Genomic DNA, 19,710 nt, shown 5'->3' with positions numbered 1-19,710 from the left:
ACACTGGGTACAAAGGACGTAAAGATAGCAATAACAGACACTAGGGACTCCAAAAGGTGGGTGCGGGAAGGGTTGAAAAACCACCTATTGGGTGCTATGTTTTCTTTTGGGTAATGAGATCAATTGAAGCCCAAACCTCAGTTACATGCAATGTACTCCTGTAACAAACCTGCACATGTACCCCCTGGGTCTAAAATTTAAAAAAGAAAGAAAGAAAGACATCTAAATTCTGGTCCACATTCACTAAGTGGCCCAATGAACTTGAACAAGTGATTTAAGTTCTCTGGGGGCCCCATTTCCTGTTTCCTAATCTATAAAACAAAGACCCTTCCAGCAATATCTTTCTACTTAGAGTGCCTGATACAATGGAGTTAAAATACCATAGCCTTGTATCCAGGCTTTAAGATTTCATATTATTGTAACATTCATAATTTCCCTAGATTTTAACCAATATCACAGCTTAAAACTTGCACAATTTAACCCCAGTCACCTAATGGATAAGGCACTGGCTTAAAATATTAATTAATTAATTAATTTAAAAATAAAAAATAATTGAATAGAATAAAAAATTGAAATTTAAAAATTTTTTAAAGTTAAGAAAAAATCATTTAAAATTTTTAATAAAATAAAAAAGTAAAAAAAGTAAACACATAAAAATAAATTAAAAATTAAAGCAAAACCTTATACAACTTCATTTTACTCTAGGAAATCATTTGTACTACTATGTAGGCCACTACCTTATTTCAAAACAGTTGAAGCTCACCACATTCTTTCAAGGCTAGCCACAAAATTATCCAGTGACCATAGCGTTCTGGGAAGTGTACTGAATTAAAAATTAATAATCTTTAGCCAGGTTTGGTGGTTCGACAGTGCCTGTAATCCCAGCACTCCGGGAGGCTGAGGCGGTAGGATCACGTGAGCTTAGGAGTCTGAGACCTGCCTGGGAAACATAGCAAGACCCCAACCCTATTTTTTTAAGTAATTTGTTTAATAAAATTTTGTTTTTTAATTCTAACTCCCAGTCTTCCTACAGCCAGCCAATCACAATGCAACGCACCCATCAGTAAACTCCCTGGATGTTAGTTTCTTCATTCCTCTCAAGACAAGTGAAAGTTTTCCATAACTTCTGAAATTTCTTCCAGCCAAATATTGTACGTCTTTTCAATGGAAATGAAATTCAGGAGAGATCTTTCTTTTATAATGCCACATACTATGTAATTTGGGGTTAGTTTGGTTATCTAGTCATAATTCCATGTAAAGTAATTAAAATCTTCCTAATTCCAGCATGAAGATAGGTATTTTCGCCGAGTGTTAAGTAATTTTAATGTATACTGTTTAAGCCAAGATGTAAATTTTAAAATCTCCAGGAAATTATCAGTAAATAATTATGTACTTACTACTACATAATTATGTATTTGATTTTTCTTTTTTCTGTTTTTTTTTTTTTTTTGAGACAGGGTCTTACTGTGTCACCCAGACTGTAGTGCAGCTCACTGCAACCTCAGCCTCCTGTGTTCAAGCAATTCTCCTGCCTCAGCCTCCCAAGTAGCCTACAGGTATGGGCCACCACACCAGGCTAATTTTCTGGGGGGTTTTTGTTTGCTTGTTTGTTTTGTTTTTTGAGACAGAGTCTCACTCTCACCCAGGCAGGAGTGCACTGGCATGATCTTGGCTCACTGCAACCTCCGCCTCCCAGATTCAAGCGATTCTCCTGCCTCAGCCTCCTGAGTAGCCGGGATTACAGGCGTGAGCCACTGCACCTGACCAATTTTCTGTATTTTTAGTAGAGACAGGATTTCACCATGTTGGCCAGACTGGTCTCGAATTCCTGGCCCCAAGTGATCTGCCTATCTCTGCCTCCCAAAGTGCTGGGATTATTGGCATGAGCCACCACACCCGGCCAGAAATATATTTGATTATACATTATAACTTATGTATGTATGTGTGTGTGTGTGTGTGTGTGTATACACACACACAAAACTTAGGAAACTAATTTGTGGAAACAACATTTGAGTCGTAGTTGGTATAAGAGTTGGCTGGTACTCTGGAGCCACTGCGAAGCCACTTGCCTGCTTATTTATGGTAAAGGTACTGCTGACTCTGGCTTACATAACGAAGGGAGGGAAACAGGAAGACCATAAGGTAAGCAGAAACATTCCTTCTAACGGAGGTTGAATATTTCTCTGTTCACCTTAATGTCGTTTACTTCCATGGTAATCTCCAATTTAGTCTTAACATTAGAGTCTTTCAAGAGGAAAAAAGGACCCTGGGATATTTCTATTTGGGACAATGCTACTCAAGTACAGAATGGAAAAGCCCGGAGAAAATGGTAGCAAAAAGTCTCTGCTACCAATCCCTCTTGTTACACAGCACGATTTCTTCCAAAATGCCTTTGGTTCAGCTCTAATGAAATACAACGTAATAGAGTTTTGTTACCTTAGAGTATAATCTATATGCCTGTTTGACACTTAGCTTTCTTGATTCAATAAAGGAGAAAAAAAAGTTCCAGTTTAAGGAAAATCTATTAATGCATTAAGTTCTCTAAGGTACTATCCTTTAGCACTGTGAAGCACTAGCTTACAAAATAACATAGGAATCAAAAAGCTCTGACCAGGTAGTACTCAGAGCGTATATTCTGAAATTAGGGAAAAGATCATATGTTTGTCTTTCTTAATCTCCTTTCTAAACCCATGTAAAATGATTTGGGAAGTGGAAAATGGCACACATATTTTCTTGGCCTGTCATATAAATATTGTCCTATCAAGCTCTTACAATATGCCAGGTATTGTGCAAGGTCTCTTTATGTACATTATCTTATTAATACTTACAACAACTTTCAAAGATTAGTATTTTGTCTATTTTTTTTAGTTGGGGAAATAATGTTCATAAAAAGATTGAGCAACTGTCCCAAATCACACACCTGTCAAATTAAAACTAATCCACATCCAAGACTATCTGAATTTAAAGTCCTTGCATTTTACTGTCACACTACACATATCAATTAACCTTTTATCTGACCCAAGGCTTTGTCTTCAGAAACACCTCCATTAGCATAAAACTCATGCATCCCACAACAAGACTCCACAAGAACTAGACATCAGTGTGGTAAATACTGCCAGTTGGAGAGAAGAGATTAGAAGACCTAGAATTTCAGGTTCAATTGTGAGCAGCGCTGAGCTCCTAAAGGAGGTCTAGATGGGAATAGGAAATTTAAAGGCAGACCGCTATACACTGTTTTCACAGAGGTAAGTAAGGCTGGACTGTCAGCAGCAGCTGCTGGTACAGAGAGAAAGGTCAATGGGAGTGGACCTGCCAAGGGGTGGGAGAGGCCAAGGTAAACGCAGGAGAGAGGACCTGATTCCAAAGGGAAAACTAGGTCACAGCGCAGTGCTCTCCCAGGCTCCTTGCCCACTGGAAATGCCTCAGTGAATGTACCTGAACTGTCTGACAGTCAGATGACGCCTCGGAAAACTGAACTAATTAATCCTTTCACGTGATGGGAGAACCTCTTCAGCTTTTCATTTCTTCAGTGTATGAATAATAAATAATGCTCAAAACACTTAATTAAATGGAAGTGGAAAAACTGGTTTGACTTCAAAACATCCCTGAAAAAAAACAAAAAAACAAAAATCAAACAAATGAAAAAGGAACCCAGCAGTTCACAGCCTGGGCAACATGGCAAAATCCCGTCTCTAAATTTAAAATACATGCACACACACACTTATATATAACATATACATATATTTTTTTTCTTTAAATCCCTAATGCACATTAGGCTTTTTGAATTTTAAACTTCTAACATTCGTTCAATTATCAAGTCAATCAACAAACATTTATTTTACTTAACACTAAATGCTATGTATAAACTGAGAAAATTAGAACTGGATCCATTACATTTCCAATAGTTTCATGTTATTATGCCATTAACTATTGCTGGATCCTTCTTGGTGATGGTGATGTCTTCTAAGGTCTTTTCTTACATACATCACCCTTCGTATTTTCTCAAAAAGATCATTCATTCTCTCAGCCTAAATTATCAACCCTTTGATATTTAAATATCTATTATCATCAGTCCTACTTTCACTCATCTCTTTGCCCTTATTATTAATAACATTACAGATATTTTACTTGGTAAATTCTCCAGTTTCTCAAAACAAATATTTCTAAAATGAACTCCTCATCCTTCCTCATATATCTAACCACATCCCTACACCTTCCCTCCTGGAATTTCTGATTTCTGTTAAAGGAACCACTCTCTTCACCCATTCACTCCACTGCCTCAATTAGAAAGTCCGTTTTCTCTAAGAACAAGGTGGTATTTGGCTTGCCATTGCTACTCTCTTGGTCTAGGTTTCTGTCCTGTCACACACTCCTCACTCCCTTCCAACCATTCTAAAAATCCAGATTAAGTGTCAACTCCTCCATGAAGTTTTTTTGATCAGTCGGCCACTGGTGACTCATCCCTATAATCTCAGCACTTTGGGAGGCAGAAGCAGGAGGATCACCTGAACCTGGTTCAAAACCAGCCTGGGGCCGGGCTCAGTGGCTCATGCCCACAATCCCAGTACTTTGGGAGGCTGAGGCCTGCGGATCACTCGAGATCAGGAGTTCAAGACCAGACTGGCCAACATGGTGAAATCCCGCCTCTACTAAAAATACAAATATTAGCTGGGCATGGTGGCATGCACCTGTAATCGCAGCTACTCGGGTGGCTGAGGCAGGAGAATTACTTGAATCTGGGAGGCAGAGGTTTCAGTGAGCCAAGATCATGCCACTGCACTCCAGTCTGGTGATAGAGTGAGACACTGTATTAAAAAGCAAAACAAAACAAACAAAAATAGCCTGGGTAACATAACAAGACCCCATTTCGATACATAAATAAAAGTTCCCTGGCCCCTTCCAACCTTTATTGATCCCTGTCACTCTGGAGTGCCCTTAGCATTCACTCTACCTCACAGCATTTGTCCTTATTTATAATTTATTTGTCTTACCTCCCCAACAAGACCATAAGCTCCTGAAAACAGGAAACAGATTCATTACTTCTTTTGTACTTCATCCCACCCCACCCTTCAGCTCTCACAGTGATTAACACTTGGGTTACTAATATGGACTGAATTGTGTCCCCTGCAAATTTATATATTGAAACCCTAACCCACAATGTGATTGTATCTGGAGAGAGAATCTTCAGGAGATAATTACAGTTAAATGAGTTCATAGGGTAAGGCCCTAATCTGATAGGAATATGGCTTTGTTAAAAAGAGGAAGAGAGGTCGGGCGCAGTGGCTCACGCCTGTAATCCCAGCACTTTAGGTAGGTGGATAACCTGAGGTCAGGAGTTCGAGACCGGCTTGGCCAACATGGAGAAACTCCGTCTCTACTAAAAATACAAAAATATTAGCCGAGCGTGGTGGCACACACCTGTAATCCCTGCTACTCAGGAGGCTGGGGCAGGAGAATTGCTTGAACTCAGGAGGCAGAGGTTGCAGTGAGCTGAGATCGTGCCACTGCACTCTAGCTTGGGTGATAGAGTGAGACTCAACTCAAAAAAAAAAAAAAAAAAGGAGGAAGAGAGAGAAGGAAATCTGACCTCTCTGTCATGTGAGGACACAGCAAGAAAGTGGCAGTCTGCAAGGCAGGAAGAGGGCCCTCACTGGGGAACTGAGTCAGCCTTCACCGTTTTGTTTTATTTTGTTTGTTTGTTTGTTTTAAGGTATATAAACTACTAACAGACAAGTCCTACAGACTGATTTCTTCTTGGACACACCCACAGTATGGCCACGGTGATCAGTCGTCTTGGTGTGCTGGCCTCGGACATGAAGGCCCCAGGAGTGGCAGAGCCCTCTTTGTGCCCAGATCTTCTTTGGTCACTCCAGGTCTTCACGGAGCTTGTTGTCCAGACCATTGGCTAGGACCTGGCTATATTTTCCATCCTTTACAACCTTCTGTCTGTTCAAGAACCAGCCTGGGATCTTGTACTGGTGTGGATTCTGTGTCATGGTGATCACACATTCTACCTCATCCTCAGTGAGTTCTCCCACCCTCCTGGTGAGGTAATGTCTGCTTTCCTCAACACCACATGAGCATATCTTTGACCTACACCCTTAATGGCAGTGATGGCAAAGGCTATTTTACACCACTTATCGATGTTGGTGTTGAGTACTCACAAAATATGCTGGAACTTTTCAGGGATCACTAGAGACACGGTGGCAGCACAGTGGCGGCATGTAGGCCTCCTGTGGAAACTGCCTGCACCTTGATCTAGAACTTCCCAGCCTCCAGAACTGGAAGAAAATAAATTCATGTTGCTTAAGCCAACTAGTCTATGGTGTTTTGTAATGACAGCCCAAGCCGATAAAGACAAGAAAGTGGGGATGCTGTCGTTACCAATGCTGCTTTTCTTATCCTTTTACTATTAAAATTTCATCTTTGGCCAGGCGTGGTGGCTCACACCTGTCATCCCAGCACTTTGGGAGCCTGAGGCAGGTGGATCACTTGAGGTCAGGAGTTCGAGACCAGCCTGACCAACATGGTGAAACCCTGTGTCTACTAAAAATACAAAGTTAGTCGGGCATGGTGGTGCATGCCTGTAACCCCGGCTACTTGGGAGGTTGAGGCAGGAGAATCGCTTGAACCCAGGAGGCAGAGGTTGAGGTGAGCCAAGATTGCACCATCACACTCCAGCCTGGGCAACAAGAACAAAACTCCTTCTCAAAAAAAAATCATCCTTGTGAAGGAAAGAGAAGGGCAACCCTAAAAGTGTTTTTTAATTTTTTTCTGTATGTGAAATAGCAACTGAGAGGATTATCAAAAGAAATGAAGTTTCCTCCTGACTGCATAGGTTCTAACATAGATGTCTCTGTCCAACTTTGTACCCCTCCTTAACGGTAATAGTGTTCCCTACTCCACAACTTTTAACCTTGAGGTATGTGTGAGCTAATAAACAGTGAGCCTTGGTGAGCTTATTCTTATCACCTTGGCCACCATGAAGAGCTGGAGGATGGGTAAATGACCCAGTACTCACCAGAGGGATACAAGAATAATTTGGGGAAGATTTCTGGGAAATTTTCTTGCTCTTGCCAAAGAGTTGTCAGGACACGTGTTCTCTCTTCCTCTGGAAATCGTTGTATGTGGAGTTACCTCAGCTGTTATTTAATGTGAAAAAAGCAAGGATATAAATGAAGCAGACACAGACAGGAGCAGAGTTGAGAGACTCAAAATAGAAGTCAAGCTGGAGCCCTGATCTGATTCTACCTGAAACCTGACTGCCTCTTGCACTTTTTAGCTTTGTGAGCTAATAAATTTCCATCATTGCCTAAGCCACTTTGAGTCTGACCTTTAATTACTTGCAGCCAGAAACATCCTTATTATAGAAAGGAAGGCTAAGCCCATCACAATGAGACAATTATTATTCACAGGAGAAAACTCAGATCTTGTCACTCTTTGTGTCTGCACCTGACCCAATTCGACCCCAAATGCCTTCTTTGAAAAGACATTTGTACGTCCTCTCAAGTATTCTGTCACTGCTAATTGCTAGTCCATCTCATAGCCTGAGGCACTTTACTCTGGAGCACATTAAACTGGAACGTACATTAATTTATCCTCTCGGATCAACAAACTAAAGTCTCTGATAGACTAAATGGAACAACAGGATGAACATTTGAGGAGACACTGCAAGGGAGTATACGAAAGAAGATCAAAACTCCACTAAAAGGAGTTGAGAAATGATTGTAAGATCACTGCAAAAAAAGACCTTAGAAGCAGAGTGGGAGCTCGCAATGTAATAAATGGAAGCCAATTACAAATGACAGGAGGCCCAGGGGGATATATTTTTGTTATTGTTGGAATAACACACTTTAGCTAAATTCTTGCTGACTCAAGGATCAGAAGGTGTTTGTTTGTTTGTTTGTTTGTTTTCGTCTGTGTGTGTTATGTGTGGTTTTTTTGTTTGTTTGAGACGGAGTCTTGCTCTGTCTCTGAGGCTGAAATGCAGTGGCACGATCTTGGCTCGCTGCAACCTCCACTTCCTGGGTTCAAGTGATTCTCCCGTCTCAGTTTCCCAAGTAGCTGGGTCTACAGGCGCCCACCACCATGCCCGGCTAATTTTTGTATTTTTAGTAGAGACAGGGTTTCAACATATTGGCCAGGCTGGTCTTGAACTCCTGACCTCAGGTGATCCACCCATCTTGGACTCCCAAAGTCCTGGGATTACAGGTGTAAGCCACCGTACCCGGCCATATGTGTGTGTTTTTAAATAAACTTTGAACATATACAGAGAAAAGAGAATGGGTGGTGCAGGTTTTTGTGAAGCAGCGGCTTTTAGTTGAAAAAGCAGAGGAAGCCCCAGACATTGCACAGTTTAGGCTTTAACCCTGTCCAAGAGGGCCATTAGTGCCTCAGATCTACTCAGTATGGACCCTAAAGTCCTTCCCACCCCCATGAGCCACTTGTCAGGGTGTGCTGAGAAATCAGCCAGGAGGAACAGTGTCACTTATGGCCAAGAGGAATTGTCCTGGGAGTTGGTTAGTAGGCAGAAGAGAGAGAGAAAAAAAGAAGAAAATCCGTGCATGGGGGTCAGATGCCTCCAGGTGAAGAAAGCAAGGTGTAAAGAAGGAGGTTTCTGGCTGCAAGCAACTGAAGGCAAGACTCAAAGTGGCTTAGGCAAGAAGGAAATTTACTAGATAACAGTGCTAAAGTGTGCCAGAGTCATGTGGCATCAAATATGTTACTGGTGGTAGTTATCCATATGGATCTGCAGCAACCTCAATTCTTGCCCCCTCAGAAGAAGGAATTCAACTAAGGGGCATAAGGCAGAAGGTAAGACCGAGGCAAGTTTCAGAGCAGGAATGAAAGTTTATTAAAATCTTTAGAGCAGTAATGAAAGGAAGGAAAGTACACTTGGAAGAAGGCAAGTCATTGCAAGACCAAGTGCACCTGTTTTTTTTTTGTTGTTCTGTTTTGTTTTGTTACAGAAAAGGTCTTTCTATGTTGCCCAGGTTAGAGTGCAGTGGCTATTCACAGGCATGATCATAGTGCACTACAGCCTTGAATTCCTAGGCTAGAGCAATCCTCCTGCCTCAGCCTCTTGAGTAGCTGAGGGGACTACAGAGAAGTTTAATTTAAAAAACAAATCATTTTGAGTGAGCAAATCCAAAGAGGATCTAATTACTGCAGATTAATGAAGATCTATGAGGAAAAAGTTTAAAACTGGGATGATGTAGCCCAGAGGTCACCAACTTAAGTGCCTTCAATGACGAGGTAGGTTCTGTCTAAGTGAATTGTGTGCAGTGGGTAGAACAGGGGATTTGGGCTCTGTCCAGTGTACATAGGGGCTACTCAATTCCAGCTGGTTGGTGCCCTCTAGAAACATCAGCTTGTGTTGCTGGATTTTTCAAAAGCTGGAAATGTGTGTGTGTGTGTGTGAGAGAGAGAGAGAGAGTGTGTGTGTGTGTATGTGTGTGTGTTTTGAGAAAGAGAGAGAGATGAGAAAAAAAATCATTTTCAGGACAGAAAAGGAAAGAAGAAAAAAGGAAGTCAGTGTGCCAATGAGCCATGTTCTCAGAATTTTCCTTTAACGAAGTCATCCTAAAGGAGCCTGAGGATCAGACGGATCACCAGGGCATCATTTTGCAGCTATGGTCACTTCTCCTCTTCACCCAGCACCTGGAGAACACCCTGTGGGGGCACGTGGAATTAACAGGTAATGACCAGCCCTACCTTCAGTATACAAAGGAAAATCATCTGAGGATTTTGTCAAATGCAGTTTCTCATTCAAGCGGGTCTGGATGGAGCCTGAGATTAGCATTGTCCAAGCAGCTCCCAGACACGATGTTGCTGGTTCACAATTTGAGCAGTAAGATTTTAGAGCAGATTTTTCAAGCTTTTTTGACCACCATTAGATTTTACTTGGCAAGCTAGAATACATATATAAATGTACACATATAATTGAGACAAAAATTTCAAAAGATGAAACTTTTTGCATTATATGAGTGTACCCTGATGTTTTTTATTCAGTCCCATTGTTTTACCCTATTCTATGATGTTATATTTTATTTTTTAAATGTTGGTCATGACTCACTAAATAGGTTTTATGGCCCATTAATAGCTTATGATATAGACAAGCCTAGACAACATGGCAAGACCCTGTTTCTACCAAAAATACAAAAATTAGCTGGGTGTGGTGGCCTGCACCTGTAATCCCAGTTACTCAGGAGGCTGAGGCATGAGAATCACTTGAACCAGGGAGACAGAGGCTGCAGTGAGTCAAGATCATCACACCACTGCACTGCACTCCAGCCTGGGCAATGAAGTGGGACTCTGTCTCCAAAAAAAAAAAAAAAAAAAAAAGCTTATGATATAGAGTTTGCGAAACACTTCTTTTAAATTTATGTTCAAACCCTTTCTATTACTTTTATCATTTAGTTATTTAATTTAATTTAATTTTTTCTTTAGAGATAGGGTCTCTCTCTGTTCCCTAAGACTGGAGTGCAATAGTGTGATCATGGTTCACTACAGCCTCAACCTCCTGGGCTCTAACAGATTAATTAAGATCTGTGAGAAAAAATTTAAAACTGGGATGTAGCCCAGAGGTCATCAATTTAAGTGCCTCAGTGACAAGGCAGGTTCTGTCTAAGTGAATTGTGACAATTCTTCCATCTCAGACTCTTGAGTAGCTTGGACCACAGGCACATACCACCATGCCTGGCTAATTTTTTTTTTTTTTTTTTTGTAAAGACGGGTTTCCCTGTGTTGCCCAGGCTGGTCTCGACTTTGGCTTGAATCAGTCCTCCTACCTCAGCTTCTCAAATTCTGCAATTACATATGTGAGCCATGAACCCAGCCCACTTTTTTTTTTTTTTTTAATGTGAATGTCTTTCCATGTCTTCAGAGGACAGAGAGAAAAAGAAAGATCTTGTAAACATTGCCTGAGAAACATAGGCCAGCAGAGATTATAATAACAGCTAACAGGGGCCGAGTACTTACTATCTGCCAGGTGTCTTAGTTCATTTGTGCTGCTATAACAGAACACCACAGACTGGGTAATTTTTGAAAAACAAAAGTTTAATTTTGAAGTTCGGGAAGTTCAAGATCAAGGTGTTGGCAGGTGCAGTTGTCTGGTGAGGACTGCTTTCTGTTTCCAAGATGACACCTTGTTGCTGTATTCTCCAGAGGAGAGGAGCACCATGTCCTTACATGGTATGAGGTGAAAGAACAAGCAAACCTCAAAAGACAAGAAAATGCTGTGTGAAGCCTCCCTTAAAAGAGCCTAATTGCATTCAGGAGGGAGAAGCCCTTGTGACATAATCACCCCTTAAAGGCCCTACCTCTTAATACCATGACATTGTTCATGAAGTTTCAACACCTGAATTTTTCAGGGGACAAATTCAAATTATAACATCAAGAGTATGGTTAAGCACATTTGCTGAAGGACCAGAACATGAGTTAAGTGTGTACCTTCCAGAGGCAGATTGTCAGGGTTCTAACCACAGTTTAGCCAGTTACAAACTTGAAACCTTGGGCAAGTTACTTAATCTGTCTGTGCCACAGCTTTTTTATCTGTAAAACTAAGATAATAACATAGACAGGTGTGGCAGTGCACAGCTGTAGTCCAATTACTGGGGGAACTGAGGCAGGAGGATCATTTGAGCCAAGCAGTTTGTATGGTTTGACTGTGTCCCCACCCAAATCTCATCTTGAATTCCCATGTGCTGTGGGAGGAACCCAGTGGGAGTTGATTGAATCATGGGAGCTGGTCTTTTCTGTGCTGTTCTCGTGATAGTGAATATATCTCATGAAATCTGATGCTTTTAAAAATGAGAGTTTCCCTGCACAAACTCTCTCTCTGCCTGCCACCATCCTGGTAAGATGTGACTTGCTCCTCCTTGCCGTCTACCATGATTTGTGATGGCTCCCCAGCCACATGGAACTGTAAGTCCATTAAACCTTTCTTCCTGTATAAATTACCCAGTCTTTGGTATGTCTATCAGCAGCATGAAAATGAACTAATATAGTAAATTGGTACAAATAGGGTGGTGTGCTGCTGAAAAGATACGCAAAAATGTGGAAGCGATTTTGGAACTGGGTAACAGGCAGAGGTTGAAACAGTTTCAAGGGCTCAAAAGACGGGAAAATGTGGGAAAGTTTGGAACTTCCTAAAGACTACTTGAATGGCTTTGTCCAAAATGCTGATAGAATATGGACAATAAAGTCCAGACTGAGGTGGCCTCAGATGGAGTTGAGGAACTTGTTGGGAACTGGAGCAAAAGTGACTCTTGTTATGTTTTAGCAAAGACTGGTAGCATTTTTCCTCTGCCCTAGAGATTTGTGGAACTTTTAACTTGAAAGAGATGATTTAGAGTATCTGGCAGAAGAAATTTCTAAGCAGCAAAGCATTCAAGATGTGACTTGGGTGCTGTTAAAGGCATTCAGTTTTATAAGGGAAGCAGAGCATAAAAGTTTGGAAAATTTGCAGTCAGACAATGTGATAGAAAAGAAAATTCCATTTTCTGAGGAGAAATTCAAGCTGGCTGCAGAAATGTGCATAAGTAATAAGGAGCTTAATGTTAATCCCCAAAACAATGGGGAAAATGTCTCCAAGGCATGTCAGAGGTCTTCACGGCAGTCCCTGCCATCATAGGCCCAAGGGCCTATGAGGAAAAAGTGGTTTTGTGGGCCAGGCCCAGGGTCCTTGTGCTGTGTGCAGCTTAGGGACTTGGTGCCCCATGTCCCAACCACTCCAGCCATGGTTGAAAGGGGCCAATGAAGTGCTTGGGCCATGGCTTCAGAGGGTACAAGCCCCAAGTCTTGGCAGTTTCCACGTGGTGTTAAGCCTGCGAGTACACAGAAGTCACAAATTGGGGTTTGGGAACCTCCACCTAGATTTCAGATGATGTATGGAAATGCCTGGATGCCCAAGCAGAAGTTTGCTGAAGGGGCAGGACCTTCATGGAGAACCTCTGCTAGGGCAGTGTAGAAGAAAAATGTAGGGTCAGAGCCCCCATATAGAGTACCTACTAGGGCACTGCCTAATGGAGCTGGGAGAAGGGGGCCACCATCCTCCAGACTCCAGAATGGTAGATCCACCAACAGCTTGCACTGTGTGCCTGGAAAAGCCACAGACACTCATTGCCAGTCTGTGAAAGCAGCCAGGACGGAGGCTATCCCCCTCAAAGTCACAGGGGCGAAGCTGCCCAAGAACATGGGAACATACTTCTTGCATCAGAGTGACCCGGATGTGAGACATGGAGTCAAAGGAGATCATTTTGGAGCTTTAAGATTTGACTGCCCTGATGGATTTCAGACTTGCATGGGGCTGTAGCCCCTTTGTTTTGGCCAATTTCTCCCATTTGGAACAGCTGTATTTACCCAATGCCTGTACCCCCATTATATCTAGGAAGTAACTAACTTGCTTTTGATTTTACAGGCTTATAGGCAGAAGAGACTTGCCTTGTCTCAGATGAGACTTAGAACTGTGAACTTTTTTTATATATATATATACTTTATGTTCTAGGATACATGTGCACAGTGTGCAGGTTTGTTACATATGTATACATGTGCCATGTTGTGCTGCACCCATTGACTCATCATTTACATTAGATGTATCTCCTAATGCTATCCCTCCCCCCTTCTCCCACCCCACAACAGGCCCTGGTATGTGATGTTCCCCTTCTTGTGTCCAAGTGATCTCATTGTTCAATTCCCACCTATGAGTGAGAACATGCGGTGTTTGGTTTCCTGCTCTTGCGAGAGTTTCTGAGAATGATGGTTTCCAGCTTTATCCATGTCCCTACAAAGGACACGAGATTTGAGTTAATGTTGAAATGAGTTAAGACTTTGGGGGACTGTTGGTAAGACATGATTGGTTTTGAAATATGAGGAAAAGAGATTTGGGAGGGGCCAAGGATGGAATGATCTGGTTTAACTGTGTTCCCACCTAAATCTCATCTTGAATTCCATTGTGTTATGGGAGGAACCCAGTAGGAGGTGATTGAATCACAGGGGCAGCTCTTTCTCGTGCTATTCTTATGGTAGTGAATAAGTCTCACGAGATCTGAAGGTTTTAAACATGGGAGTTTCCCTGCAAAAGCTCTCTCTTTGCCTGCTGGCTGTCCACAAAAGCTGTGACTTGCTCTTTCTTGCCTTCCACCATGATTGTGAGGCCTCCTCAGCCATGTGGAACTATCGGTTCATTAAACCCTTTTTCCTGGGCACAGCGGCTCACGCCTGTAATCCCAGCACTTTGGGAGGCTGAGGTGGGTGAATCACGGGATCAGGAGATTAAGACCATCCTGGCCAACATGGTGAAACCCCATCTCTACTAAAAATCAAAAAAATTAGCTGGGATGGTGGTGCGTGCCTGTAATCCCCGCTACTCGGGAGGTTGAAGCAGGAGAATCGCTTGAACCCAGGAGGTGGAGATTGCAGTGATCCCAGATTGCACCACTGCACTCCAGCCTGGTGACAGAGCGAGACTCCCTCTCAAAAAACAAAAAACAAACAAAAATACGTTTTTCTGTATAAATTACTCCGTCTTGGGTATATCTTCATCAGCAGCATGAAAATGGACTAATACAGAGTTTAAAGCTTCCATGCCCTATGATCGTGCCTGTGAGTAACCACTGCACTGCAGCCTAGGCCACACAGTGAGACCTCATCTCTAAAAAAGAAAAACAACAACAATAATACACACATAGCTAATGGGGTGTTTTTAAGGATTGCTGTACATGTAAAGCTGTATGTGTAAAGGACAATGTATTGCACACAGCAAGTGCCATGATCATCATTACTAAGAACTTTGCAGGAGTTAAAGCATTTAGTTTTCTAATAATCCCATAAGATAGTATAGCAAAATGATTGCGTGACCCAGTTTACAATGATCACTTATATGCTGACAGAATTTCTAATTTATTCATGGCATCCGTCCCTCAAAGGTGACTTGAGGATGAATCCTGGTTAATCAAGGCCGGGCACAGTGGCTCCCGCCTGTAATCTCATCAGTTTGGGAGGCTGACACGGGTGGATGACGAGGTTGAGAGATTGAGACCATCCTGGCCAACATGGTGAAACCCCCTGTCTCTACTAAAATACAAAAATCAGCTGAGCATGGTGGCATGCACCTGTAGTCCCAGCTACCTGGGAGGCTGAGGCAGAAGAAGTGCTTGCACCCAGGAGGTGGAGGTTGCAGTGAGCCAAGATCGCGCCATTGCACTCCAGCATGGTGATAGACTGAGACTCTGTCTCAAAAAAAAAAAAAAGAGAGAGAAAAAGACAATCAAATAACCCTCTCCCCTTGCCAGTGACTGCTTAAGGAAGAGGACATGAATCGGTTCTGGCCAGTGAACCATGAGACATCTGGGAAAGGCTCCCTCTCCCTAAAAGTAAAATAAAAGGAAGAAACAGCCTATCTTCTTGCACTGGATGTTGTTCTGTCTGCATGTGATGCCAGAAACGGTAGCACACGTTTGAAAACCATGAGGGAGGCCAGTAGAGAACTAAGTGAAAGGCATGCTCATGGATGCGGGTAGGTTTGGTTATCATCTTCACTACAGATGGGAAGGTAAGGCCTAAACAAGCGTAGGACATTTCCAAAAGTCATACTCAGGGAGTTGCCTATTCTTTATCCACTATACTATGATAGCCACATTTTCATTTATTTATTTATTTATTTATTTATTTATTTATTTATTTATTTGAAACGGAGTCTCGCTCCGTCACCCAGGCTGGAGTGCAGCGGTGCGATCTCAGTTCATTGCAACCTCCACCTCCCGGGTTCAAGTGATTCTCCTTCCTCAGTCTCCTGAGTAAGGGGGATTAAAGGTGCCTGCACCAATTTTTTTTTTTTTTTTTTTTTTTTTTGTATTTTTAATAGAGATGGGGTTTCACCATCTTGGTCAGGCTGGTCTAAAACTCCTAACCTCAAGTGGTCCACCAGTCTTGGCCTCCCAAAGTGTAGGGATTACAGGCATGAGCTACCATGCCCGACCAATAGCCACATTTTTAAAGAACACATAGTCACCTTCTAAAATGCCCTGAGGATATGAAGTAACAGATATGAAAAACATTCCAGGATCAGTTGTCCATCTCAAGACTTTTAAGGCCAGTTAAAATAGTCATTTATTGGAGGTAGACAGGTTGTGGACCTGTTAGCAGATACAGCATTTATGTATTTAATTTGTGCTGACTAGGCACGGTGGCTCACGCTTGTAATCCCAGCACTTTGGGAGGCCGTGGTGGGTGGATCCCCTGAGGTCGGGAGTTCAAGACCAACCTGGCCAACATAGCAAAACCCCATCTGTACTAAAAATACAAAAATTAGCTGCGCCTGGTGGCAGGTACCTGTAATCCCGGCTACTCGGGAGGCTTAGGCAAGGAGAATTGCTTGAACCAGGGAGGCTGAAGTTGCAGTGAGCCGAGATCCCACCACTGCACTCCAGCCTGTGTGACAGAGCAAGACTCCATCTCAAAAAAAAAACAAAAAGAAGAAAAAAGGTCCTAGAAGAAAAGTCTGAAACAATACAGAAAATTCTGTGTGCCCACGCTGAAGTGCTTAGGGTCTAAGAAAGGAGCCTATCAAAGATTATACTTACACATTCAGAATGCAGTGCCTTCTCACCAGGTGCAGTGCTCATGCCCATAATCCCAATACTTTAGGATGTTGAAGTGGGAGGATTGCTTAAGGCCAGGAGCTCAAGGCTGCAGTGAGCTATGATGGCACCACTGCACTCCAGCCTGGGCAACATAGCAAGACTCTGTCTCCACACCTACAAAAAGTTTTTGGACTACAATGCTTTAAATTAAAAACAATAAATATTTTAAACTCCACTTATCTGCAAATAATGATTTGGAAACTAAATCACAGATCATTCAGATGAACACGTCTATAGAAGGAAAAGATAAAATCCAAGAGAACTTTTCCTGCTATGAGGCCTTTAAGAGTGGCTGCCAGATTGACGGTTTGTGGGTTGTACTAAGTGTGGATTGGGAAGAGAGCTGGGGCTTGGGGATGAAAGGAGAGGGGTGGAGACAAGAAAAAGTTTTACATTCTACAACAATACTAGCAGATCTGCTTCCAATAAGACCAAAGATATTCAAATCCTTACACTAATTTAATTTTCCCCTTTTAAAAACAAGTTATGACTATTTAAAAAAACTAACTTAGGGCCAGATTTCTTTCCCAATGTGATCTCAGCAGCTAGTCAAATTTAGAGATTTTCAGATAGTAATTTATTCAACACAACTTTTTTTGCCAGTTTTAAATAATGAAGGCTTAAATGGAGCCTCTAATACTCTTAAACCTAAATTATTTTTTGTGTGAATCTGAAATATTCAGACCCTATGATCAAGAAGAGGAAAAAACAACTATCAGCCAATACTCTTCTAAGTTACTCTCTGCATCTGCCTTTGCAATGTGCCTGATTCCTCTTAAGGAAATGTTATGTAAATAATCAGGAGTACGTCTCAGTCATTCTGGGAGATCATGCCAGAGCTGAAAGAAGAAAACCTTGAGAAACATCTTCTTATAAAAGTTGAGGCCAAAAAAGGGGTTTATTTTGGTATTTTTTTTCCTATAATAACATAAGGCTTGTACAACACCTAGTTTGACATAATGAAACATAAGATTGAATAAATGGACAAAACCCCCTTTTCATTTCAGCTTCTTTTTTCCTTATTACTCATATAAACCGTAATTTCATTATAGAATCCTTTCAAAAACATTCCTGTTGTCTTAATTTTCATCTCAATTATTTTCAGAGAAGCCATTCTAGAAATTTTAATTGTTAACATGTATCTGATAATTTTTTTTAAGAGGAAAAAAAAATCTCTGTCGGCCAGACATGGTGGCTCACACCTGTAATCTCAGCACTTTGGGAGGCCGAGGTGGGCGGATCACTTGTTGGTCAGGAGTTGAAGACCAGCCTGGGCAACATGGTGAAACCCTGTCTCTACTAAAACATACAAAAATTAGCCAGGCATGGTGGTGCATGCCTGTATTCCCAGCTGCCTGGGAGGCTGAGGCAGGAGAATCCAGGAGTTAGAGGTTGCAGTGAGCCAAGATCATGCCACTTCACTCTAGCCTGGGTGACAGAGTGAGACCCTGTCTCAAATAAATAAATAAATATTAGCCAGGCATGGTGGCAAGCATCTGTAATCCCAGCTACTTGAGAGACTGTGGTGGGAGAATCGCTTGAACCTGGGAGGTGGAGGCTCTAGTGAGCTGAGATCAGGCCACTGCACTCCAGCCTGGGTGACAGAGTGAGACTCTGTCTCAAATAAATAAATAAATATTAGCAGGGCACGGTGGCATGCACCTGTAATCCCAGCTACTTGAGAGACTGTGGCAGGAGAATCGCTTGAATCCAGGAGGTGGAGGCTGTAGTGAGCTGAGATCAGGCCACTGCACTCCAGCCTGGGTGACAGAACGAGACTCCGTCTCAAAAAGAGAGAGAGAGAGAGATCGTTTCTTGCTCTGTCATCCAGGTTGAAGTTCAGTGGTGTGCTCATAGCTTACTGTAACTTGGCAGTCCTGGCTGAAGCTATCTTCCTGCCTAAGCATCCCTATTAGCTGAGACCATAGTCATAAGCCACCATGCCTGGTTAATTTTTTTAACATGTTTTGTAGAGACGGCATCTCACCCTGGTGCCCAGGCTGGTTTCTAACTCCCAGGCAAGTGATCCTCTCACCTCAGCCTCCTAAAGTGCTGGGTTTACAGGCGTGAGCCACCACACCCGGCTGTCTCAGATAATTTCAAACAAATGAATATCTATGTCCCTATAGAATGGTGATTCTCAAGAGGGGCAATTTTGCCCTCCTCACTCTGTACTCCCAGGCCCAGGGAACATTTTGTAATGTCTGGAACACATTTTTGGTTGTCATACTGGGGGTGGGAGCTGCTATGGGCACCCGAAGGTAGAAATCAGTGAAGCTACTAAACATCCCACAATGCACAGCACAGCAAAGATACATCCCGTCCAAAATGTCAATAGTGCCAAGGCTGAGAAACCTTGATGCAGAAATAGCTTTGTTTCTTTTTATTTGAAATATGCAATGTGCCCCAGGGCCCTTGGGACATAATTTAGTACACAGGGAGAGAAAATAATTCAGCGCAAACCCTTTCTGCCATGTGCACTGCCGGAACCCTCAACTGTGCTGCTGTAAATTCTTACCTGGACTTCTCCAATAGTCTCTCCACTGGCCTCCCTGTTTCTACTTCTGCCTTCTCTAGTCCCTTCTCTGCTAGAGCCGCTGGAGTCTGGGTTTCCCATTACTAGTCTAGATCATGATAAGCTTCCTATCTTACGAGACTCTGTAGGATTGCCGGCCTGCTTCTCTCTGAAGCCTCACACCAAGTACCCTGGAGCCATATTGGCTTTCTTTCAGTTACTCAGTAGCTTTGTCTGACTCCTCTATATCTTCTTTGTTCATTTTGTTTTTGTTTTTGAGACTGAGTTTGGCTCTTGTCACCCAGGCTAGAGTGTAGTGGTGTGATCTCAGCTCACTGCAACCTCCACCTCCCAGGTTCAAGCAATTTTGCTGCCTCAGCTTCCCGAGTAGTTGTGATTACAGGCACCCGCCATCACGTCTGGCCAATTTTTGTGTTTTTAGTAGAGACTGGGTTTCACCATGTTGGCCAGGCTGGTCTCGAACTCCTGACCTCAAGTGATCTACCTGCCTCAGCCTCCCAGAGTTCTGAGATTACAGGCATGAGCCACCAA

The 19,710-nt window shown here is 42.5% G+C and overlaps 1 pseudogene; it reads right to left on the bottom strand.

Annotated features, from left to right (window-relative positions):
• Positions 1-5,705: 5,705 nt before the first annotated feature.
• Positions 5,706-19,359, bottom strand: LOC111544495 (annotated as a pseudogene).
• Positions 19,360-19,710: the final 351 nt, after the last annotated feature.

The sequence above is a fragment of the Piliocolobus tephrosceles genome, chromosome 4 (genome assembly GCF_002776525.5).
Source record: "Piliocolobus tephrosceles isolate RC106 chromosome 4, ASM277652v3, whole genome shotgun sequence".
Taxonomy (NCBI): domain Eukaryota; kingdom Metazoa; phylum Chordata; class Mammalia; order Primates; family Cercopithecidae; genus Piliocolobus; species Piliocolobus tephrosceles.
This window is presented reverse-complemented; position numbering and strand designations above follow the sequence as displayed.